Source organism: Manacus candei, unplaced genomic scaffold (genome assembly GCF_025592945.1).
Source record: "Manacus candei isolate 608988 ecotype Guabito, Panama unplaced genomic scaffold, ASM2559294v1 h1tg000046l, whole genome shotgun sequence".
In the NCBI taxonomy this organism is placed as follows: domain Eukaryota; kingdom Metazoa; phylum Chordata; class Aves; order Passeriformes; family Pipridae; genus Manacus; species Manacus candei.
The window spans coordinates 10,146,563-10,171,555 of record NW_026138094.1 but is presented as its reverse complement, the minus strand read 5'-3'; the positions used below and the strand labels follow the sequence as shown (position 1 = coordinate 10,171,555).

Sequence of the window (24,993 nt, the reverse complement as noted above, 5' to 3'; positions counted from 1 at the left end):
TCTGAACCCTTATTTCTTCAGAAATGATGAGATACTCTTTTTTTTTTTTTTTGTATGGATTATGGTGGCCTTAGATTGATGTGCTGCTGGTTCTGCTCAGGAAAGGCTCCCACTGCTGTCCCAGGGCTCAGTGGTATTTGTGGATGTGGTAGTTTTGCCTCATACTTCTCACCCCCAAACCTTTCTTTAGCCCATGTGAAGCAAAAATCCTTTTCTTGTTTGTGTTGGTGACCGGAGCAACTTAGTGTGAATCTTGAGCAGCTGGTTAGGTGACACCCTACATCTTCTCCAGACAGTGAGAGCGTGTTAAAACACTTCATTAATACTTTACTTGAGCACTCTCCATGAGATGGCTAAAGGAAATGAAATACTAACACTAAAATTATGCTGTCAGAAATGCCTGAAACCAACTATCTTGGGAGACTGACTCACCCTGCCCTTCCTCTGGGATCATAGCTGGATGCAGTGGGAGGGTATCCTGCTTTTTTGTCACAACTTCATGACCTTGTATCACCAGCCCATGGGTTTATTTGGGAACAGACTGATGCAGGAGAGAAGATGATATGCAAATAGGAATGTTTCTGTGGGTGATACTCATAGTTGAAATGGTCTTGGAGTAGTTATTTTGAGAGGAAATCTTGGCTCATGTTCATTGAGCTGAACTGCTGAGAACAGCCTGTGATGTGGAAATAAAAGGGATGGGGAGAAAAGAAGCAGGTGGTGAGAGGATGCATGTACAAAAGAAGTGGAGCACCACTCATATTATCTCTCCTAAGCCCCCTGTTTTCCCTCCCTCCAGAGATGGCTGTTATTTCAAGTGGGCCCCGAGGTTTGGAAAAAAGATCTGGTATGTGTGTGAGGAGCAAGTATGCAGAAAATTGCTCTGCTGTATGTAAACTTAGCATGGGAGTTTATAACTGAGATGTATGGTGATGTCTTCAGTTGAGTTTGGCTCTGAAGCTTTGGGAGACGTAGCAAAATACTTGTGTGCCAGCCTATACAGGCTGGTATAAAACTAAGTAAATACTTGTAAAGGATTGTCTTCATCTTGCTTAGTGCTGTTCTTGAGCACTTCTCTAAACCTTAGATGTTCTTGAAGAAATTGCTCTTCCTTAGCATAAAAAGGCAATACTTAAGAAATTTAGACAGAAGTGGTGCTGCCTCTCCAGAAAGGAGTATTAATATAAATATTTGGAGTGTCCAGTTAATCTGGCAGGATTGTGACCAAGGCATGATACTGTGCCTGTGTGCATTTACACTGTAATTATGAATGGTTTGTTCTGTGAGACAGTGTGATGGCTTCAGTACTGCCTTTTTGTTATAAATACAATGTCTTCTGGGCTGTTGTTTAAAGACTCCTTTGGAAGCCTGATTTAATAGTGGAGCTGAGTGAATAATTCAAAACCTTTTTATCAAGTCCTTGTTTAAATTCTTAAATGAGCTCACCATAACCTTTTTATGTACCCCTCCTGCCTGTGTCATACAAATATTAGAATAATTGAATTTTACTAGTGCAAATGTTTCTGTGAAGCAAATTTTTAGAGCTTGATGTATGACTGTTTATGTAGAGGGGAATGTAAAATCTCACACACCAATGTCTGTGCCAGAAACTTGTACTGGCTTAGGGGGACGGGACCCTCTGCTTTTGTTGGAGCAATCCTAATTGAGCTGGTTTGTCAGATTGACTCATTTTGCAGTTTAAAAACTGAACACATGTATTTAAAGGAATTTCAGAGATATCTCTCTTTCAGGCCATTCTACAAACAGTAGCAGTACTTAGTTTAAAATATTTGACTTTTTTTTTTTTCAGATAAGTACTATTTCTAACTCTTTTTCCTTTTCTCCCCCCTTTACATGAGATGAAACAGCACATTCAATATGCATCTGCTTAGCATCACTGGGTAGCTTAACACAGGGATGCAGACCAGAGAAAATCTATAGTCACCTTCCAAGTTTGGTCATCTCTTGGCTTGAAGTCCAGTCCAGGCTAGAGGAGAGCATCCCAGATAGGTAATTTGGGTGGATTTAGTATGGCTGCTCACAGGTATTAATGTTTGCAGACTTGCTTGTAAAAGCTCATTAGTGTTAAGTCACTTTTGAGTACTGATGGTCTTTAAAAGGCAAATAATAGCCTTAAAACCAGGATATCTGGAGAACTGGTATTCATTTGTCTTCGGCTTCTGAAGAAAAGTGGAAGACTTGAAAATTGAAAGCCGGCTTGAGAAGCAGGGGTTGAGGATTAGGTAAGCAGCTGAGTGAGTGATGATGTATTCTCAGTGGAGAGTTGTTGTTTAATTGGTTACAAGAATTTAGTCAAGGCTGTTTATTCTGTTTGCACACAAACCTTCTCCTGTACATGCTCTGGCAGCCCTCTAACCTTCCTGGCACCACTGAGCCTGTGCTGCAGCTTCCCTTGGAGAGGAGATGGAGAACTCATACTCTTTCAATGCATCACGAGTTTGCAAAGCCTGATTTGCCTGTACAGGGTTTGCTCTCTGAATTTTGGATTTCTTTGCTGATTTTTCTGAACTCCGATGAAACCACCTTTAACCGTCTAAATGTTGTTGCCATAGAACTGCCCAGGAACGTGCTGAACTGCAGCCACTGGTAATGCCTCATGCTCCTCACAATGTATGCAGAAATCTGGAATTGCAGGCTTGTGTGGCAGGGCAGATTCTTGCAGTGACAAAGAAACTACTATTGAAATATTCTGTTGCCTTCAGTTGCAGCTATCCCAAGTCTAGCAGTACAGATGCATCTGTGTATCCATAGCCAGGCCTATGATAAACATAACATGGTCTTTAGAAGTAGGAACTTTTGGTTTTTGGGGTTATAAAGAAAACCCTGAATCCTAAACCCCAGCATGATCACAACAACCAACCTTGTATTTGCAGAAGACAGGCAGTAAAATGTAAGAGCCAAGTAAACCTGTTCTTTTTTAGTCTTCCTGAAACTGTCAGATGTGTAAAGTTGTGTTTTAACTGAACAAAATTAGTTGCATCCAGCTCTATCACAGTGGGCATGGGCCTCTTGTTGTGGTTTTCTTGTAGTCTGTCAGCTTGAGTGGGAAGACTGTTCAGACTTAGTGTGACTTCCTCACATCAGCTGTTGCAACTGGTGCAGCTGGGTCTTAATCAAGCTGAAAAGGGACATCTAGTCCATGCCTCTTCACTTCCTTGTAATGCAGTGAATATGAGCTGTAATTTGCCAGTGTGGGTTCCTCAGACCTGAAAACAGATGAGAAGTTTTGGGTGGACTTTTGTGGCTTGTTTTTAATTAAATATTGGTGCAACAAGAGTTGTTTTGTGACAAGAAAGACCCAACAATCTTCCCAAACATGCGGAACGGAACAAGCAGGCTATGTCTTGTCATCCCATTACGACATTCCCACTGTAGGAAACACCCTTTGTGCTTTGATAAGCTTGTCCTTATTCATAGTGGGAAACTGTAAATTAACATGTACAATTGCTTTTGTGCATGAGGTTTATAACAGTACATTGTCTCTTCAGGTTTGTGTTGCAAAACCTGTCTGAAGATAGGCGAGCAGTATTACCCGTATTTACTATGGGGGAACCTGACACTTGGCAGCTTTTTCTGAGATACCCACTAAATCTGAGTGTTTGCAGAGTTTGCTGTAGTTTATGATTGAAATTGGTGATTGCAACAGGCAAGATTCCCACTGCAGCACAAAGTGGGGAGAGCAGATGCCAGCTGAACTTTGCCTTGAGTGATGTGTCTGAAGAGATACAGGTTGGTGGCATAAAAGAAAGTCACTGTTGTTTCCTGGTTCCCTAATTCTTTGATCACTGAGAAGAAATTATATGACCACTGAGCAAACTGATCAGTACAGTTTATGCTGAAGTTTTGTATGGTGTATACTTATTATAATAACCTAAAGGTGAAATTGGATCAAAATAAGCTCTGGATTTTGCTGTAGCTTGTTGCTTTTTGGTTGCATATGGATATTCTGCAAAGCAAGAGGTAGTTGATCAGCCTTGTCCCTATTTACTTAAGTACCTTTAATATTTTACCCTCCACATGGTGACCTGTGGACTGTCTTTGCTGAATCTTCATACTATTCTAGATTTGTTTATACTCTCTTTCTGCTCAGTAGAGGTTTACACTCTGTCCTTGTCTGATTCAAAATGGTGTTCAAAAATGCATCACTTGGCATTTAAGTCTGTCTCATTCATATAACAGTGCATTGAAAAACAGTTTATTATTTTTGCTTATATTGATCTCATCTGGCATTGTCAGAGGGGAAAACAGTTAATGACTTGATGTGTGTTCAGACTGGATGGAGTAATGATGAGGTATAACTGAGTTATTTTCTTTCTTTTAAAGCTTCATTTGATTTTCTGCTGTGGATATTTTGATTCTTGTTTATTTTTCTCCTTCGTTTGGAGAAGAATGGTCTGGGAGAGGGGAAGGAAGAGGCAGGGTTTACCCCTGTAACCATCATTGTTAGCCCTAACTTCTGGTAGAGTTTTGCTGCTTTGACTTGACCTTTTTAAACTTGAGAAATGTGTTTTTGTTTGCATTTCCATCTTGTTGCATTTAAAAACTGTTCTAACTATACCAGAGTGTTTGAACATTAATGGGAGAATGTTTTTCAGAATCTTGATAGAATTTCCAGGCAGCTTTTCATCCGCCAAGTACTATACTGGGCTCTCTTGTGGGGTTTTGCTTGGTTTGCCTTAAGAATCTGCAAAGCAACTGTTCAAAATTGCTGACACATGTTAAGTAATTTGGAAATCACCATCCTTCTCCATTGATGTCTGAGAGTGCTCATGTTGGCAATAAGAACAGGATCTGACCCTGCAAATGATTTGTGAACAGTCTTAGTCTTGAGACCAATTATAGGCAGTGTCTTCCCTCTGATTCTGGCTGGTTTATCCTTACAGTCTTAGGTATTCTATTTTTTAAAAAAAATTATTTACTCAATCTCTTTTAAAAATATCCTATTCTGCCTTTTCCATGTATTTTTGAATTATTCAACCACATGTGTGTATTTGGTGACGCCAACTTAAGAGTAAAACGTAGTTGAGTATCAGGAGAGTTATGCTACTTCTAACAGTAGTGGTAGTGGTATAATGCTTATTAATGAAAAATCCGTCATCTTCCACCTCCCTCCTCCAAACCTCTACTTTTCAACTTGGGAGCAGCTGTAATCAGCCTGTACAACTTCCCTTCCTCCTCTCATGAATAAATCCAACTACCTTATCTTCTCTATCGGAAAGTCTTCCTTGGCTTTAACAGCCTCTGGAGGAGCATATAAAAGGGGCTTTCACTGGCTAACAGGAAGCAAAATGAATGGAGGAACTTTTGATAATGCCCCTCTGTCTGAGGGGGGGATCAGCCCGACTAAATTGTACCAGATTAGTGAATGACAGTGCTTCAGCCAGGGCCAGAATTATAAGTTTTTAATCTTGGAACAAGCAATGATTTCTTCCTCCTAAACAGTGGTCAACTCCCTCTTTGATTTGGAGCCTTGCAGTCATCCATATTCAGTTAGTTTGAGTGTGTGGTTTCTGGTTTCTTTTCTTTTTTTTTTTTTTTTTTTTTTCTCAGTCTGCATTCATGACTCTCAACAAGCCTTGAGAGCTTTTTTTGGTAGCAGTGATTTTTGGTAAGACCTGTCGTGGCCACATGCCATTTTTACCAGCAATTCCCACTGTGCCTTTTATTTTTATGCGATAATGACGTCTCGTATATCACAGCTTTCTTAATATTGTTCTGTCTTTTGCTGCCTTAGAGTCTTTTGCAATTAGCCCTGGGGTGATTTGGGTATTTTTTTAATAAGCAACATTTTTGGTTCTGGCCACCTCAGCCTGTGTGTGTGTATTTGGCTCCTCGCTTCTCACCCCACAGCTTGGTCCACATTTTCTGATAATCCAGCTCGGTGGGAGGGAGAAATGACTGAAAATCTAAATGGGGCAGCTTAGCTAATTGCCTTAGGCCTGACTCGTCTGCTGGATAACGCTAGTTTTATTGCAGTCCAATGTGATTGACATTTGGGGAATTGCACTGGTATAATGCTGGCAGCAGCAGTGAAAAATCAACCCCATTGTTTCCGATACATTTGCTGCCTGAGGAGCACCTTTTTGTTACAAATAACTATCTGAAATGCAACTAATGGAGTGAATGTACTTATTTTTCTTTAAATCACTGACTTTTCAAGTTCCTGGGGAAAAAAGTGAGAGCATTATCCTACTTACTAAAAGTTTACCTTTTTCTGTGTTTTTTTTTTTTTCAGACTTTTTTTCTTGGATTTTATTACTGGAAAACTCTCTAATGACAACATTGCTTAGGTAAGTGGAGCAAGGTTTTTTCTGTGTTTTTTTTTTTTTTAGAATCACTTCCCCTATCTTAACTTCTCTGTGTGTTGTGTTGTAATGTTGAGCTGCCAGCCAGCTGTGCTGCGTGTGCTGTGGTTAAGGCTAGAAAGATGTAGTAAACAAAAGTAGGGGTAGTGCCTCCAGTATGACATAAGGATCCCATTTATTCATTTAATCAAATGAAGTGGACGTGGTGCAGAATAATGAAATACAGCTTTCATCTGCATGTTACTCCCTAGTCTCACCAATTTATAAAAAAATTTTTCAGGAGATGCTCTGCTTTTTTTTTTTCCACTAGAAAGTAAACTTGCTGGTCTCACTTAATGCCATTTTGTTATGAAATGGAACCTTAATACTTCCAGATTTTTAGATACGGTTGCTCTTCCTCCATCCCTTTTTCTTCCCTGTTTCCCTCAACAGTTCTAGGCAGAAGTTTATGACATAGAGAGATCATAAAAAGCTTCAGAGTTTTATATTTTTTTAGACCAAAAGATGGAAGATCCCAAACAAATATAACACTCTACTTTCATCTCTGAACCCCATCTATACCACTAAAATGCTAAATTCAAGTTGATCAGTGATTAACAGGGTTTCTGGGTGTTGATTGCAAACACGTGGTCTTTGCTGCTTCTAAATACCTTCTCAAACCCAGTTTCTGTGCTGTTCCATAGCACAGGGACATTCTCCTGAGTGCAAATCCAGTGCCATAGTGCCTTTAGTGATGGGTGGAAGAATTAAGTGTGCTGCTATACCAAAATGGATTTTATGTTCCTTTCTCTGTGATGGAGAGAAGATCTGATTGACCTCTGATGCAAGACAGAAAGTTAATCCCCAGATATGCAGTTAATTTGATGTATTAGTTGGAATTGCTTGTGATTCTGGATGAGGCCAAACAGTGACTGCAGTATTCACACAGGAATATAGTATCCTAAAATCTGTGCTGACAAAGATAAAAGTGCTGCTGCTCTTTGTGAAGTGCCCGTGAAAGGGTTTTCTTTTTTTCTCTCTCTGCTTTCTGCTGCTGGGTCTGTAGCAGTACCCATCCTCCTTCCCTTTTCATCTCCTTACAGTGGATGGTCAGTGTGGAAGCTACTGGCCTCTGTAATGTGAGATGATGGACCTCAGTGAAATAAAATTGATTCAGTCTTAAAGCAGAAGTCTTCTCCAATCTGCTTATCCCTGGTGTTTGTCCCTCAGGAGAGTGAATAGCTCTTTAGCCTGAAAATCTCATTTTAGCCAAATAGAAAACTCCAGAGAGGCTTTTGGGTTCCCTTGAGGTTTACATTTAGGTAGCTTATTTGAATTTATCTCTCTGCCATTCCTTTGTTGAGGTACTGTGAACTCAGGCTATGTGGTATGTCATGGCTTTTGTGTTTTCCAGAAAGACACAGGAACTGGCTGGTGGCCTCCAAGCTATGGGTGCTCCAACAGAGGTGGACCTTGTAGTTCTGACAGATGGTCTGCCCGGTGGTTTGCTAAACTGCAAGCTGGAGTGGGCTGTAAGACAAAGCTGGATGTGCTGGCAGCCTTTGCATTTTACTAAATCAGAGAAAAGACCTTAGCAGAGCCATGTGTAGTGCGTGTCTGAGGGAGATTGTTGCCTGTGATCCATCACCGTGTTGCCCATGAGACGCTCTTGCCTGTCACAGTGCACTTGTGGTTCCCCCATGTCTCCTTCAACTACTTGAGGAGTGACTAATTTGCAGCCTAAGGCTGTATTTATTGATGCCACTGCCTGTCTAGAGGGTGGAGAGGACTCTGCAAACCAGGGAAGTATTTAGGCAGCAGTTTTAAATCCTTTTAACTTTGTATATTAGACACATCTATGAATATATGCAGACTGAGCTAATAAATAACCAGGGAATGGTAGTTAAGAGGAAAGGACATAATTAATTCTGTCATGTACTCTGCTTTAAAGTTGGGTCCAGAGCAGTAATGTGTTAGGTTGGGAAGGTAAACACTGTCATTATTCAACAACAAAACATGTACAAGGCTGACACTGTTTTCCTCCTTTTGATATAATAATTTTTTGCAATGGTTTGAATATCTTTGGTGGTCTGTGTTTGGTGTGGTAGAAGCCTATTGAAGCCGTACCCTTTCTGAAGGGTCAGTACTCCTTTATTTGAATTGAGTTTTGTATTAATGCTGCTTTGCTGACACAGAACGTGTGCTGTTCCAGAAGGCTCTTACTGTTTGCTGCGGTTGGGGTGCTTGGCTGTAATTCCTGCAATATAGTTTGGAGGGAGGTATTTCTGTTTCATCAGGTGATCCCTTTTCAACTCTCCCCACTGCAGTGTTAACCCAGGTCAAATGTCCGTGTAAAAAAAAAAAAAAAAATCCTTTTTGTGGGGATACTGTTAAAAAACCAATATGAGTCTGTTAACTTGTCTATCTTTTTTTTTTTACCCCCTCCCTCTACACCAGAGTGCAGAGAAAAGGTTTGACTACAGCAAATGCAACTTTATGTGGTCCTCAAGGTTAACGTTTGGTTTTTTTTTAGTGGGGAAAGGAATATTTGGGAATCCTTGCTTTGCATCTTAAAACATTTAAAGCTGCTGTGAGAATGATGGTCTCTTAGCTAAAAGGAATAACTGTCATTAGTTGTCATGGTAAAAAGTTACATAAAGCAAGGTAGTTAACTTTTCAGCTTGCATGATAACTGATCATAGGAAAATAAACTAAAGTGATTGTAGTTTCAAGCTCTCCCCTTGTTATTTCTCACAACACAGCCTTTCCCCATTCCTTCACACTTCTCATTTTAGCAAATTTCTTGATGTGTAGTTGAACACACTGCAAAAAAACAAGCAAAGACTTCATACACCTATTCTTGTCTTAACCGTGACCCATACAACCCAGCCTAAATATCAGAAGATCACTTGAGTTTGCCTAAGTGAAGATACATGTATCTGAAAAGGGGTGGTGTTGTGCAACCTCTCAGTGCCTCTTCCTGTGGAGTTTTCTTACAAGTTTTGCAGTTCTGGCTCTTCCAGCAGAAGTCTTGGGCAAAAAACACTCATGGAGACACCAGAGGAATAGCTGATGCAGCTCAGCAGCCACCTCCTAAAATAAATGGTGGAAGGTTGCCTGTTTCTCTTAGCAATATTTTCTTTGGAAGACAAGCATCTCCTCAGCGTGTCCTTGGCTCTCTGTGTCTCCCTAGCAAACTATAACACTGAATACTCCTCCTTCTACTGGTCACAGCTCAATTTAGATGTTCTTCATTAAAACTATTTCTGTGCTCCTTCAGGGTTTATTGCTTCTGATTGCAGATAGCTTGCAAAACTCCCAGGAGTTCAGAGCAGAAGGGAGTCCTTCCTTTGTAGGGATCCAAAAGAAGTTGCATGTTGTCAACTTGCACAAGATCTTTCTTCAAAGTATGAAAAGTTTTTTTTAGGGGGAGGGATCTGTTAGAAAATTATTAGCCCTTGGTGGGTGGCATGAGCAGCATTGACTGGAGGGGCTATTGTTCTGTGGTTCATGTGCTGTTTATTTTGCAGCCAGTGATCTTTTTGTATTGCTGAGGCAGATGGAGGGATTCCCAGTTCCACAAGCATAACCCTGGGAGAGATTAGTTGGTTTTAGGTTTCACCACTTGGATGATGAGGTTAGCCTGAGACAGAGATGCATCCCTGTGTGTGGAAATGGTCTTGGCCCAGATCTTGTCTGGTGATGTAAAGCCTGAGAAAGGACCAAGAGGTCAACTTCAGCTTTTTAAAGAATGTGATGTATGTTCATCTTGTGGCATGCATGGACTGTGCTTTTTTGTTTCAAAAAGGGTAAAAAATTTTGTTGCAAGCTCATGTGTTTTTTTAAAATGCTCTAATTAGAGCTACAATTAGCTCTAAAGTAGAGCCTACCTTACAGCTACATAAATATTTATATCTGTGATACTGAAACACTAATGATAAAGAATCCCAAGGGGTTTTTTCATAGCCACAAAGCAAAGAACATTTCTTTCAGTCTCTGCCTCTTAGCACCTTTCTTCCACTTTACCTGATTCCCTCCTACCAAGCTAAGCAACATCTTAAATCTGAGCACACCAGGGTTTCTTATTTTTTTTTTTTTTTTTGGTATCAGTAGCAGTCTTAAGTAATTACTCTGCAGTTCTAATACTTCTTACAGAAGTGAGCTCCTCTGCTTGTGTCAGTTAGAGGTCTGGCATTTTGATGGTGTGTAGCAAACTGACGCTCTGAAACAAGCTAAAATGAACAGAAGCTTGTTTCCTTTTCGCTCACATGGGCACTTATTCACTTCCCCATCTGCTTCGACTTTGAAGACTGCTGAGGTTCTTCCTCTGTCTGACCCACTTGGCATAAGCTAGAGAGGATTATCTTTCTCCAATAGCCAAGTTTATAGGGCTTCAGCTTGTTCGTAAATAATCCTTAGAGTTTTCAGTGCTGCCTTTCTTCTTCTTTCCCCTTCAAAACTGACTTGCTGTCGTTTGTGTACAAATAGGGGAAATGCTTTTTCAGTCTCTAGATAGAGGGGAGAGTTGATGCAGTCACTAGGCAAGAGAGCATGGAAAGTGCACTGAGGAGGTTTCACTAAATATCCACGATTTTAAATATTTCTTTTGTAATTTCTATTTGTGGCCCTAGCAAAAGAGAGGATCATCTGTAGAGGAGATCTTTACTCTGCTGCTCCTTGTGCGAGCACAATTCCAGAGTAGAGTCAGTGAGAGACAAAACACAGGACCTGCATATAGAGAGGCATCTTTATAGAAACATGGAATTTTTTAATGTACTTGAGAGAAGGAGAGGGTGTTGCTCTGTCTTTGCTTTCACACTTGAGTACCTGCACCAGTAATTGGTTTGCATGTGTGAATGGTTATTTTAGAGTTGCATTAAAACTCACTTTCAGCTTTACTGAAGATAATTTCTTTTTAATCTGAAATGGAAAGTTGCAGTGTTGCTGTGTTTGGGCTGTTGGGTTGCAACTGTGGTATGTGTGCAACTCTTAACTACTTTGGGACTCTCTGCATGCTGGAGGTGATCCTTTCTCCTGTTCCCATACAGCTGCATGCTGTGCCATAAGGGGTTTTGTTGTGTTGCTATCAATAGTAGAAACAGATGCAAGGTTTTCTAGAATAGACAGTCAATTTTCCTAATCTGCCTAAATTTTAAAATTAATTTTAGTATTATCTGAAACATAGAAATCCTCAAACCTTTCTCTGAGTTTTTGTACATCCCCGTCAGGTGAGTCTAACAGAAAGCAACTTTCATCTAAGTTCTGAGCTCACTACATTTGATAAATCTTTGACTGTGTTTGTAGATGCAAATCAATAATAACAGTAACAGAATAAATATGTTTTTTATGGCTTTTCCTTAATAAGGAGGTGGTGGGACAGCCAACATAAATAACATGAGAGGCTTGGGGTCATAGTCTTGCTGTCCTTAAATTCTTATTTTGATATTTCTCATTGCCTAGAGTGAGAGTGGCTATTTTGGTCCCTTGCTTTTGCCCTGAATGAACCTGTCAGGGGAGATTTAGGCTGGATATTAGGAAAAGGTTCTTTACCTGAAGAGTATTTGAGTACTGGAACAGGCTCCCCAGGGCAGTGGTCACAGCCCTGGGCCTGTCTGAGTTTAAGATGCATTTGGATAATGCTCTCAGGCACATGGTGGGATTCTTGGGGCTGTCCTGCACAGGGCCAAGAGCTGGACTTTGATCCTTGTGGGTCTTTTTCAACTCAGGATATTCTGTGATTCTGTGAACCAAGGTGTGACTTCACATCTGCTTTCTCCTGGTACTTCTTTAATTCTCCCACATCTTCTGGCCATTCCACTGCTGCCAAAGCACGGGGCGGATTTTAGTTTTCTTTTTATTCTGCATGTGACATTTTGGACTTGGAGTTCTGCAGACCAACCTCTCTGGACTTGAACTTTCAGGCCTTGTGATCTGCATGTGGTCCTTCTGGCCCCTTGGTAGCAGGAGATAGCAGCCCTTTGTGGAAAGATGGGCTGTAATTTTGTCCTGCTTTGAACATGTGGGATTCTAAGTATTTCCTATGAGATGTACCAGAAATATAAACAAACTGTTTTGTTTAGTGAAAGCTCTTTATCCCAATAGGATTGGAGACATCTTATAAAGTGATCACTGTAAATTTAAAACTAATATTTGTCATTATTTAAATAAACATAAATCAGGATGGTATACAAACAACCCAAGTTCCCAGCCCAGGGACTTGAAAGACAGACCTACTTGGATGTAGGCTGTGTATTTTTTGTCCATTTCCTTGTTAAGTTTAAGGCCTTGCACACCTAATTAATACCTTTTTAAATTTGTGTCAATGACAGAATGGATATAAATTTCAGTGGACACAGATTTTAGTGCTACAGTTACAGAATACACATAGGAGCACATAGGGTGAGTAGATCTTAAGGATTGCAGATATTTTTCAGGTCTTCTGGTGCAGCATCTTTGACACACCAGTTGGTTTGGTACAGAGGACACCAAATGGAAGCCTTTAAGCTGGAAAGGGTGAAGTACTGGGTAGTGTATTGTAAAAGATTTCTGAGAGTAGACGAGTCATTCCAAAAACGTAACACTGGAAAGAAGTTTCCATGCCAGGCTGTTAAATTTCATTGCTGTCTTAATTAGAAAGGAAGCAGCCCCCTATTTTATGAAGTTTTCCAACCCAGTTGAGGCTCTATCACATTAGACACGACAACAAAATGACTTGTCTGGATGCCAGCAGCCTTGTACTTCCAAATTAATTGTATTTTTATGAGTAAGTGTTAACTTTTTGAAAAATAAAGATTAGGCTTTGGAAAAAGCAGATGCTGATGAATATGGGAAGGGATGGGGAAGAGAATATCATGGTCTTGGTAATGAGGGGACCTCTGGAGCTCTAATTTCGCTTACCAAGTAGCTATTATTTTTTGTATATGAAATGTAAAATTTTACCTTTGAGGAGCTTCATTTTAGGGGGTGGAGGAGTTCATAGTGCTTTCAAGGCCTGAGTTCAGCTGACAATCGAAGAAGGAATTCATTGTCTTCATAGATGGAGGGTATAGGAGCTTTTTTAGTTCATCAGGCTTTTCAAAAATGTACAGATTTGCAGATGTGTGAGGGACTGGGGGGAAACCTTTGCCTCTAAGTGGTGGTAAAATTTAAAACTGGTATGGTTATGGCTCTGATCAACATTCATTTCAATGTTCCCATAAAAAGCTTATGACTTGGCAGGGTTTCAAGGACTGAAAAGAAAAAAGCTCTGTATACAACATGTTTTATTAATGTTGAAGGAGTAATGTTGCTCTATTTCAGTGTCTGCCACTGCATAGAATAAGTTCTCTTTGGCTCTTGTACACTTTGGCTTTTCCCCTGAATAAAAGGTGTGACTTCACATCTGCGTTTTCCTAGTAGCCTTGTATTAATCAGGATTATACATATTTCCAAGTTTTGGCTAGGTTTCATCCTTTTTCTTTCTTAATTCTCCCATGTTGCAGAGTAAATTCATGATTCTTGACCCTCAACTGATACTGTAAAGTGTATTTGCATAAACCTTAATGTTAAGCATCACATCCCACTTACTTATGATGACTTTTTGCCCCCTCTTAAGCTTTATGTAAAGGTGAATTTGAAATTAGGCAGCTGAGAAAGAAGTCATCTGTTAAAACTTGGCAAATGTGGTTGAACTAATAAAAGCACATTTAAAAAAATACTTTTAAGGGAAATCAGTCCTGTAAAACATGAGCTTTAAGATGAAATTGCTGAAGGTAATTTGTGCGGCCAAAATGCGAGGGAAGGCAGATAAGACAAGTCAAGCACAAAATCACAATTTACAGCTACATACCGGTGTTACTTTGGTAAGATTACCCCTGCATGGGGCTTGGCTGGCGATCAAGGAATGGCTTAGGGAGACGGCTGGAGTGGGATCGCTTGCGGTGTGCGAGGCATCGGGTCACGCTCTGAAACAGGAGTCTGAATTCAGATGCTGAACACCGGCCCCTTTCAGGGAACTCTGTGCTGCCTGGCCGTGGGACACAGCCCGGGGCTGCGAGGCAGGAGGAGTGTGGGTATGTGACTTCTTAAAAGTCATTTCTGTTCCCTCAGTTACTGTGCGGGTTTTGGCAGGGGTAGAGTTAATTTTCTTCGTGGGAGCTAATATGGGGCTGTGTTTTGGAATTGTGCTGGAAACAGTGTTGATAGCTCAGGGATGTTTTCTTTACTGCTGAGAAGACTCTACAGAGAGTCAAGGCCTTTTCTGCTTCTCACCCACCCCGCCAGTGAACAGGATGGGGGCACAAGGAATGGGGAGGGAACACAGCCGGGACAGCTGATCCCAGCTGATCCAAGGGATATTCCAGACCATATGGAATCATGGTCATCAGTGTATAGAGCAGGGGAAAGAAGGAGGAGGGGGCCATTCAAAGTGGTGGTGTTTGTCTTCTCACATCATCATTGCGTGTGATGGAGCTCTGCTTTCCTGGAGATGGCTGAACACCTGCCTGCCCTTGGGAAGTGGGGAATGAATTGCTTGTATTTCTTTGCTTGAATGTGCAGCTTGTGCTTTGCTTATTAACCTGTCTTTATCTCTACATGAGATTTTCTCACTTCTACCCTTCCAGTTCTCTCCCCTATCACACTGGGGGGGGGAGCGACCAAGTGGCTTTGTGGGGCTTAATTGCAGCCTGGGGTCAAACCATGGCAGTTTTGCTATTAGAAATTGATATAAGTTATATCTCAGACTTATGCTTCTGATTTGTGAGTGCTATTGCTTAATTAACAATTATGAGGCACTTGGAACACTTTAAAAGTGCAGTAGGATTGTAAAATATTGCTTTTGCCTGTGTACACCCTTAAACATGGAGATTTCCAGCTCCTGCCGTGCGAGCGTTTGGCTGAGTTTGCACAGGCTCCCCTGACCTGGTTCTCTCCTTGTTTGCTCACTCCTCCCATTTGACCCAGCTCTTTCCTTGTCCTCTTTCCTGTCACGGGTTTGTCAGCCTGTCCCTTGAGAAGCAAGCAGTTCTGCTCCACAAGTGTTCAAGGTCAAGGTGGATGGGAGTTGGAGCAACCAGACCTAGTGAGAGATTTCCTTGCCCATGGCAGGGGGATTGGACTAGGTGGTCTTTAAAGGTCCCTTCCAGTCCAAACCATTCTATGGTCTCCTTCATAGAAGCCCCTTTGAAGCTAACAGAGGTTCTTATTACACCTTGCTCTGATCCAGGAGTTCTCATGGACATCGTGACCCTCTTCTCCATGCCCTGAGGTTGGGCTCTGCTTCCTGGCAACAAACAAAATTTTTCTCCCTCCATTTCCTCCCTTGTCTTTCCCACATGCCCTGTACAGAGGTCAGGCAGTTGCACTTCAGGAAAACCATTAGGACTTTGGATTTGCTTCCCCGGAGAGGAGCTGGGTGGGCCTTAAAGGCTGCTCTCCTTCCCATGGTGGGCGTGGAGATCCGTGGAGCTAAAGAAGAGTTCAAGAGCAGCAGCTGGGCTTGGACTGAGGTTGCAGATGGATGTGGGTGTGGGTGAAGGCTACAAGCTGAAAGTGTTTTGGTGCTGACTGTGGGAGGAGCAGAGCAAGAAGGTGCTTTTCCAGGAGAGTTTGGGGGGAGGTTCATTTGAAGCCCATGTGGCTGTTGTGGCCAGATGTGGTGCTCCCTCTGCAGAACCAACCTGTAATGGCAACTGCTGCCTTAGTAAGTCACTTGTGTTTACTCTGTCTGATCTGTAAACATTTTGAAACTTTTTCTTTGATATTCAGCAGTATTGGACAGTTGAAAGCCAGCCATGTGAACATGATTTGGTTAGTTACTTGAAGAAATTCCCACTTCCCCTATCAGAGTAGGCTGGATTTTTCAAGGTAATTAATATGTTATCTGCAGATGAGAACAGAAGTTCAGCACTGGAGTGTCTAACAAGAGATGCAGAAATACCAGCTACTTCACCAGGAGCTGAAATCTCTTTGTTTGTAACCAAACTGCAGCTCCCTGAGACTTGCTGGTATTACCTGCAGCACTGGCAGCAGCACTAATGGCCGGCATCCTCTGAGAAAGGGAAAGCTCATGTAACTTGGTCTGCTGAGCCAAGGCTTTAATTCAAGCGTGGATAAAGCAAGGAATTTGATCAGGCTTCTACCATCGGTCACACTTTGAGCTAAGTGAAAAGGAGTAGAGCTGAGTTACAGGACACAAGGATTTTCTTGTGAAATCTGAAGTGTTTGGCAGATCCCTGAAAAATATGCGTTGCCACGTACTCTAGTTCAGCTCCTTGCTGTTACCCTTGTACTGTGAGCTCACTGCATGGATGGTATGGAAGAATTTAATTTTTCTTTTTGTCTTGTCCTGTCAGTTGATTCCCTCATCATCTCTTAATCTTGGATATTTGTGGCTTGAGATAAGGTGTGTGTTGAGTTGCACTTAGTCCTAAATTAAGTCTATACTCAATCTAGCAAAGGAGGAGCAATTCAATTATGCTGGAACCCTTCTTGGGGGCATCATGTTGATTTTCTTAAAATAAAAATGAGGGGAAGGGAAAGAAGAATAGATGGTTAAGTGGTTTCAGTCACTATTAATGTTTGCCTACCACAGCAATAACTTGGATTTCATGTCTTTTCCCAGGGGTGGGAGAGGAAGAAAGGGAAAGGGGAAGTTGGTTTTACAATTTTAGTTAAACTTAGTGCTTGTTAAACTGGTGTGTGTGTTACAAAGCAAAGTGTTGGGGTTTTTTGTGCTTAGTCGTGTCCAACATTCCTGGGAGTACTGGAATTGCAGTCTCTTGGAAGATCTAGTCTTGAATTGCTGTTGTCTTCCTGGGGCTCAGTGTGCAGCAGGACCTGGAAAGTTGGCATTTTTTGCTAATTTAAAGTATTCCTCTGCTTCTGGCACTGCTGTGAGGTGTCAGGAACGTTGTCAGCAGATAAAATTTTGTTCTGGATGCCTTTAGCACTTGTTGCTGTGCTCCGTCCCGTATCCTTTTCAGACATTACCACCTTTTTTCTTTCTTACTTAATTTTTTCTGTCAGTTAGTTTAGCAAGGAATGACATTCTGCAAACAATTCAAACGAGGGGTAATCTAGAAACCTCAGAGCTGACCCTGCCGTGAGTGGAGTTTCATGTGGGGAGATGATCTCAATGAGGAGGTCATCCCATGATCTCCTGTGCTATGCTCTGGTTCATGAGTTGTGTGTCTGCCACTCACCTTGGGGCTGAACCTTGGCTGTTTGTGCCTGTTTAAGAAGTTAATCTTTCTGAAAGGCGCTTTGCTGCTTGGCGTGGTGTGGTTGCCTCAGCTACAGGAACGTAAACCAGTAACACTGGGGAAAAGAGAGGGATAAACATTTGCTGCTCTTTATTTGCGTGAGGAATTACAAGAACCTGGGATACATTTAGTGACTTGGAACAATTTTTATTTGAACGCTGGCTCAGTCGTGACCTCCGCACATTTGCATAATGAAAAGAAGTACTCAAGCCATTGCAATGCAATAAGGAAAATCTGTTAAGATTGTAGTCCCTTTATGTCAGCTGACCTCAATCTGACTAACAACCTAATTTGGCTTGATCTGTGTTTTTTAATTAAACATCAGATGCTTAAAGGAATAAGTTACTGGCAATTAATCAAAGCATGTATGAAGCCTGACCATTGGTCCCTATACTGCACAGGCTGATGTTTTAAATTAAATGCATAAAACTGAAGGAAAAAGGGGTGAATATAAGAACTGTGGAACTCGCACGTTGGTGTTCCTGTGGAGTGATTGCATCTATAGTTTCCCTAAGCTTATGTTCATATAAGGCAATGGGATAGTTGAAGTGTTATGCACTTGGAGGCTCTGGAGCGACATTTGTCACTGTGGCCTCCTAAGACTTATGCTGTAACCTGTCCCTTCTCCAGTGAAATCATGGGTGTGTTTGGCCTTCTACCCAACTGGTGTAGTCATGGAGATTAATTAGACTTTCATGGAGGGGGAGGAGGAGTCTGGATATTGTGGCATCCCCCTCCTTTGTGGAAGTTCTGCTGTGCTCTGCATGTGTTGCTGCTTACTGTCTTCCCCAGCTTCTTCTCGAGCCCTGGGGAAGGGAGTGAACAAGATGTTCATCATCTCAAGGTAGGAGTATGTTGGGAGGTTGCTGGTGTTACTCGGTGACTTTTCCTTTTTAATGTAATGTTGGGGCTATTTGAGCAACTTTAAAATCATGTCATGTAGAGTAGATAAGGAAGATATATGCAAATATGAGCCCTTGTGCATTGTCCCCTTTTTTTGTGTGATAAGTGATGCCATGTGAGAAGTCCTCTTGCAGACATATAAATGGGTTGTGGGTTTTTTAGGCCCAAATAGTGATGCAGAATAATGTTTGTTGACATTTATTATGGATAATACTGGAAAACTTGATATTCTTTCCTTACTGTGTTAACCTTTATGTTTAGCTTCTGCGCTGCTGTGATGTTCTAAGATGTATGGTCTGTATGTTACTAAAAACATACAGCAAATAAACTTGTCCAGGCAAGAACGTGACCTTGGTGCACAATCACTACCTAGAGCCTTAGGCCTGGAAGAATTATTAGTGTTGGAGATGATGGTAAGGAGTTATCTTCCAGGTCAGTCTCTATATTTAGTCCTTTAAAGGTTTTAGCTATGCTTTTGGACTATAATTTTTTTTAATTGCAAGGGATATAAATCTTGTTAGAAGGGAATGCAAAAAAACCTACCTAAACTTCTTTAAATTCACAGTATATTCCTCATTTTACAAAAGAAAAAAGTGCCTGACAGAGATGCTGAAGAGTCTACACCTTTTGAAGCTGTAGAGGGATGAATATTCAGCCTATGAGCCAGGGGCAAGCTGCAGCAGGGATTATGTGAGAGCTTTGTGTGGGAGGAATTTACTTCCCATGGTTTACATAGTATAAAAAAGAAGACCCCTCTTCCCCTGGTGGAGTAGCCCTGCTAAAGTCAGAGCTGCTTTTCACATGGAGGAAGATTTGCAGATTGCAGTCTAATTTAGATGTATTTGTTTGTGTAAGACTGGCTTGGTAATACAGATAATGTACAATTTATTATGTCTGTTAAACTTTCAGATTTCCGTCCACTGTAAGAAGGATTTATTGGAATTTATCACTCTGGAAAATGAGCCTGTCATTTCCTGAAGAGTAGCAGAGAATGTTGGCAAAGATTGTAGTGTCTTTCAAGACTTAGCAGTGTTTCTGTGTGGTGTTTGTGGGCTGCCTGGCACTGAGTGCCTGAAAGGGCAGTTTTAGGTACTGTGGTGTTATAATATCTAACCAACCAAAGCATGGCTGGTTGAACATTGCCGAAGGTTCCTGACTTTGTCCGTGACTTAGAATGCACAGGAGGAGCAAAGCCCTGTAATGCAATAAGGGAGGGCGGTGGAATCAGAATGAACTTGTTGGGAATCGTTTTTTCATGGAGGAATAAGGAGTTTCTGCTCCCAAAAGAGACCTCATGTCAGACCTAAGGATCAGCCTTCATATCTTTCTTTCACAGTACTTTAGGAGGGGGTGGTAAGTTGGAGAGGGGAACCTCTTCATGTGAAGCAAAAGCGAGCGGCTTTCACTGGAGATTTTACAGAGTTGGGTCCTCAAACTGGGCAAAAGTTACAAAACAAATTTAATGACGCCTACACTTTTTCGAGGTGCATTCCTTAAGCTCCTGTGGTTGTTCTGTCTTGGGATATACCCATATGTCTTTGCTGTGTTTGAGCAAACTCTCTGAATTCTTTGCACGTGTTGAGCACCTTTCTCAATCCTACTACACGTGACCATTGTCAGAGCACAACAACCTGGATGCTCACTGTTTCCATTTCAGCTGTGATGCATCTGGTGACATTTGTTTGAGAAAGTTTCCTCTTGTAGCTTATGTTCCACTCCTTGCCCTCTGAAGGCATAGGGTTATATTTAGTGTTTTTTTCCTCCTATTGCTCCAGTTCAAAAAGCACTGGAAAATTCTCCATCAAAAATCACTGAGGATTTTCTGTCTGCCTTAGGGAACTTTCCTTCCTGTCCTTGCCTCTGCGTTGCATTGCCTTGTAACAACAATGCTTCCCCAGGAACACGGTGTACCTGAGAGGCAAGGCATGTGCTTGCTTTGGTGGTTAATCATCTTGAGTGCTGATGTGGAGTAAGTTTGTGGGGCCAGTGTGATTTTTACCAAGAGTGAAGCTGCATATGAGAGCTGAGTTGATGGGGTGACCCTTTCAAATGGGAAGAAACACCAGCTGCTGGATTTTTAGCTTTATATTTGGGGGAATAAAGGATGTAAAGGTTCATTTTGGTAAGGTGGTTGTCTATTAATGTAGCAACTGGACTGAGGAGAGCACTTTCAGTAGATGCATGAGCAGCGTTGTGCAATGTTGCCTCTGTGTACCTTTGGTGTTCATTCCTCTCATGCTCCATCCACCCAATACAAAACATACTCTGAGGATGGAAACTAAGGTGGACAAATGCTGTTTATCCTCACTGAGAGGTAATTCTTGGTGCCTTATTTTTCTCTTTCCACTGCTCTCCTCCAGCCTGCTTCTGCTAAGCTGGCTAGGAGCTGAGCTGCTGCTCGCAGGCAGAAGACATGATGTAGTGTGGGAACAGCTTCTTGCTGACAGAGTCCCTGAGCTGGTGATAAAGAAAAGTCCTGAGATATTCTTCTGCAGTCCACACTCAGATTGCTCTCACGCTCCCTTCTATCTTCTGTTTATCATAACCACTCCAAGCAGTTTAGGAAGATAGTGTGCTTGGATTGCTTTCATTTAAAAAAATTGAAGAAGGTTGGAACATTTGATCAGTCATGAGAGATTAAGTGTCATATTGCTAATCAGAGAAATTTGACACATTTTAGACACAAACTGTTGCATTGTAAACTTTATTTGTAGTGCAACAGGTGGATGAGGGATGTTTTACTGTAAGACGATGCTGCAGGAGAGCTCAGCGTTATGCATCTGGGATGAGGGTATCCTGGGCTTCTAGGGAGAAATTCAACAAAAAGAACCAAAACCACCAAAACAACCAGAAAACCCACATTACCCCAAGTCTTGTAGAAAAGCATAGCTCAGAGGCGTGTCTCAGCACGTGTTACGTTGTGTGGCTCAGACACTCTGTGGTCAGTAGTAGTCTTTCCATTCTGTTTTTGTGTAAAGTGGCCCTCGGGCCCAAGTTACCTGACTAAAGGGACTTCAGAATAACTTATGGTTTTGTCCTTTATGTGCATCAGGACTTTCTAGTAGAGACACATGCTTACAATAAAAAGAAAACCAAATCTGCATTCTTCTCTTTTGCTTTTTTGTGGGCCTTTTGGTTCATGACTCACAGGCTCTTGTAGAGGCTTCCGAGCCAAAAATGCAGCTGCATTTTTGTGTCACATGCTGCCTTGCCAGGTCCAGTAATAGCAACTATTGGGCAAGAGAGAGTAGAATAATACAACCTGCCTTACCACAAGTGTGTGTGGAATCATACTCATGGGAAGTTAAAGATGATTTTCATAGCAAGCAAACCTTTTTATGAACTTCCTCCAGCGCCTCATCCCTATGCATGTGCTGCTTGTTAACACCTTGGATGCTTGTGGAAATAGCACTGCTAATAAAGGACGTCTCTATGGTTTTGTGATGGAAGACCTATAACCAGTGACTGAAGTGTGAGATATTCCTGGAAGAGTAAGATCCAGCAGTAGGGGAGAGGATTTGAGTTACAGCTGCAAAGCATTGAGAAATGCATCCTTTTGGCAAATATATTCAACTGAGAAAAGCAAAACAGAGACCCGATGGCTCCTTTAAGTGGCCCTCGTTCCCTGTGTAATTCACATGGTTCTCACAGCAGTTCACCAGCATGCTTTGCACATCTTTAGTCCCCCAAATGGTACTCTTGTCTTTTGAAGATTTTAGTTTTACACTGCACCATGAGAAGATGTGTCCTGTTGAAAGGCTATTTAAAGAAGAAATGGAGTAATATTCTGAATCACTTTAAAATACAGGGGTGAGTTGGTGTTGGGACCCTTCTTTAGAACCCTGTGATACTCATTATTTGCATCTGATCAGAAGACAGGCTGTAGGCTTTGAGCCATGTGCAGTTATGTCCTATGTTGGTTCCTTCCCATAATATGCTGAAAATAAAAGACACTTTTAGTGTTTCCTAAATTTGTAACAGAACTGGGTATTTAGCCCATGTTTTGCCTTTTGTGTAATATATATGCTTTCTTAATGCACAAATTTTGAAGTGCTTTTCAGTGCTTTTCTGTACAAGCTTTTGAAGCTCTTTTAATCCATTACTAAAGCATTGCAAACACAGACTATGACTGTAAACAGTATGTGCTATTGGTGAAGAAAAACAACCGTCTTGGAGGCCTTTATTTTAAAGATTGCTTTTTGTTTTAATTAGAAAAGATGTCAACTTGCCAGCATTTCAGTGCCTCTTTTTTCCCTACGGCAAGCTTGTGGTCTTTCTTCTTGGGAGTATAAATATCATTCACATTTCATAGTTTCCAGGAGGATCTGCTCCACGATCCCACCAGGCACTGAGGTGAGATTGATCAACCTGTAGTTCCCTGGGTTTCCTTATTTCCCTTTTTAAAAATGGGGGTTATGTTTTCCCTTTTCCAGTTGGTGGGAACTTCACCAGACTGCTACGACTTCTCAAATACAATCGTAGCAGCTGGGTGATGATTACCATGAGGGGAATGACATGGATCTTGTTTGATGTCAGCCATCTAAAAATTCAAGAAAGTGCTAGCCAAGCTAGCTCTGCAGACCTCTGCAAGCAATAAGATGGGCACCCATGCCACGAGCATGCTTCTTCCGTCCTAAAATCACTGAAGGAAATCTGGTCTGTAGACAGGAAGGAGACAACTGGCTTAGACTGGGCCCAATTTTTAGAAGGGTAAAACTGGGTGATGGGAATCTTTCCTCCCAGGTGCCCCAGGTCATTTTTACTCTGTCCTTCTTGCAGTAATGCAAACTCTACAAGAAATTTGCTAAACAGCACTGGCTTTGTGAAGTTCCAGACCAGGCAAAATGGTTGTGATCTCTACATCAAAACCCAGCCTAATGGATATGAGTGAATGCCACCCATGATTAGACCATGCTGTTTTCTCTGTCCTAATTCTCTTGGCATTGGGAGAAGGAAGGGTCTGGGAACAGAGCAGTAGCTGAACAAAACAAGGTGAATCAAGGGCAGAGCAGGAGGCTTAACTTGCAATTTCCTTGTCTTTGTTGGTTTAAGTCTGACCCTCCACATTGTTTAATGTTTTGTATTTCATTTCCTCGGTTGCTTAAGGAATGGTTGGGGCTGGCAGAGAAGCTTCAAACTGTGGTCAGGTGGGGCATGCAAGATTTGAATAAAGAACCTGGTTTTTACTTCCAGTGGAGACTTTAAGTTTTGGGTTTTTTTTAAAATAGGTGAGAGAAATCAGTTGCTGGTTCCAGGTGTGCAGAGAAACCTTTTAGTCCTGGTTGGCTCATAATTTTGTTCTGTACCCCTGAGGATGAAAAAGTAAGTCCAACTTCAAGCGTTCTTGCATAGCAGGAGCTAAATCAGTGTGTTAGTGATCAGAGTCGTGCTGGCAGGAAAATTAGATTTGATCTTTTGCTGCATCTCTGTGTTGAGCTTTTGTTTCCAACCATAGCACTTCACTCCTTTCCTCTCCTGGTGCTCTGGCAGTTGAGAGGTGGAATTTGTAAAGGAAAACAGCTGTAGTTCAAGCTGTGGAAAAGTTACTGAAGGCAAATCCCTTGGGGTTATTGGGCTTGGTTTCCAAATTTGAATTGCTCCTGTAAGCATTTAGAAAAGGGCCTAATCCTGAAGTTGTGGGCTTCAGGGAGAAGCGAAGGTGAAATTTTTCAACCTGCAACAGAAGCAGTGGGACTTGAATCATCCTCAGGCTTTCTTCTGACCATAAGGTCATCTCAAAAAGAAGAGAAACAACCTCCCACCCTAAAATAAGTAAAATTCAGTAGGTAGATGTTTATCTGCTGTAGAAACGCTGGAAAAACTTAGTTTTCTCTGTTTCAGTGACTGACCCCACCTTTCCCATTCCTCCTTAGTCACATGCATACCTCTAGCCCGTGGCTTCTCTGGAGGTTTGCATGGGAAGATCTCTGTTGCCTGGGAGTTAATTGGCTTCTGCTGGTTGTCCACCTGAAGTTCTCAGGTGATCTCTTCCTCTTGCGTCACCACTAAGAATTTAGATGTCAATAAAGAGCCTCACCCTGAAGAACTTAGATGTCAGTGAAGAACCCTTCCCGTAGGTCCCTGGGGAAAGCCCCAGGTCCTTCAGCCAGCTCCCTTCCGAGCACACAGGGATGCCTGAAGGGCAGGTGCAGGGCTTTCCTTGGGCTGTTCCAGCATTCCAGCCCTTTCTCCCATGTCAGGAAACCTGCACCAGCAGAAAACTAACGTGGCAGAAGAAACATGAGTGTCAGCCTAGCTCACCGTTGGTCTGGCGAGCAGCAGATGTGTGGCTGATGGTGACTCAGGGGTGAACAAGACCTCTTGGTTGCAATTGTTTGAGGTTGGCATAAAGCAGTTGTTGAAACCTCACCAGAAATAAAATCCCTGACTCGGCAGCTGCCTGCAGAAGAGCACCTCTAAAGCTTAGCTGTATCTTTTTCTGGCACTGATCAGTGTCAGGCCTTCCCTGGATGATCCAAGATCTGCGAGATCTGTTCACCTTTTGCAGGGCTGTTTAAGAGATTTTCCATGTGGCTGTGGCT

General features: G+C 41.8%; 1 protein-coding gene across 1 annotated transcript in view; it reads left to right on the top strand.

Annotated features, from left to right (window-relative positions):
- LOC127475180 (A-kinase anchor protein 13-like) overlaps positions 1–24,993 on the top strand; it is a 120,385-nt gene that overhangs the window by 14,657 nt on the left and 80,735 nt on the right. Inside the window, exon 2 of the mRNA XM_051796684.1 lies at positions 6,257–6,311. The gene's annotated coding sequence lies outside the window, so the exon portion shown is untranslated. The remainder of the gene's footprint in view (positions 1–6,256; positions 6,312–24,993) is intronic.